Consider the following 400-nt stretch of genomic DNA (forward strand, 5'->3'; position numbering starts at 1 on the left):
ACACACACTCTCTCTCTCTCTCTCTCACACACACACACACACACACACACTCACTAACACACACTCTCTCTATCTCTCTCTCTCTCACACACACCCCCACACACACACTCACACACGCACACACGCACTCACACACACACACGCACTCACTCACACGCGCTCACACACACACATATACATTCATTCCTAGGTTAAAAAAAGTACACTTCCATAATGTACTTAAAGTGGTGTTCTGGGACACCATGAATATGAACTGAAATGCGCTTTAAACATACTATCTCTGTATTTAAAAGTCACCACTTGAGTGTACTAGTGTGTGAAAGATGGGTTCCGGTTTTCACAGTAAATAAATGCTATATTGCTATATATATATATATATATATATATATATAATAAATGA

General features: G+C 39.2%; 1 protein-coding gene across 1 annotated transcript in view; it reads left to right on the forward strand.

The window, feature by feature from the left end:
• The window catches only part of LOC107656896 (ATPase family AAA domain containing 3B), an 11,396-nt gene that overhangs the window by 8,150 nt on the left and 2,846 nt on the right, over positions 1-400 (forward strand). The gene's annotated exons all lie outside the window — the stretch shown is intronic.

The sequence above is a fragment of the Sinocyclocheilus anshuiensis genome, unplaced genomic scaffold (assembly GCF_001515605.1).
Source record: "Sinocyclocheilus anshuiensis isolate Anshui unplaced genomic scaffold, SAMN03320099.WGS_v1.1 scaffold2493, whole genome shotgun sequence".
Taxonomy (NCBI): domain Eukaryota; kingdom Metazoa; phylum Chordata; class Actinopteri; order Cypriniformes; family Cyprinidae; genus Sinocyclocheilus; species Sinocyclocheilus anshuiensis.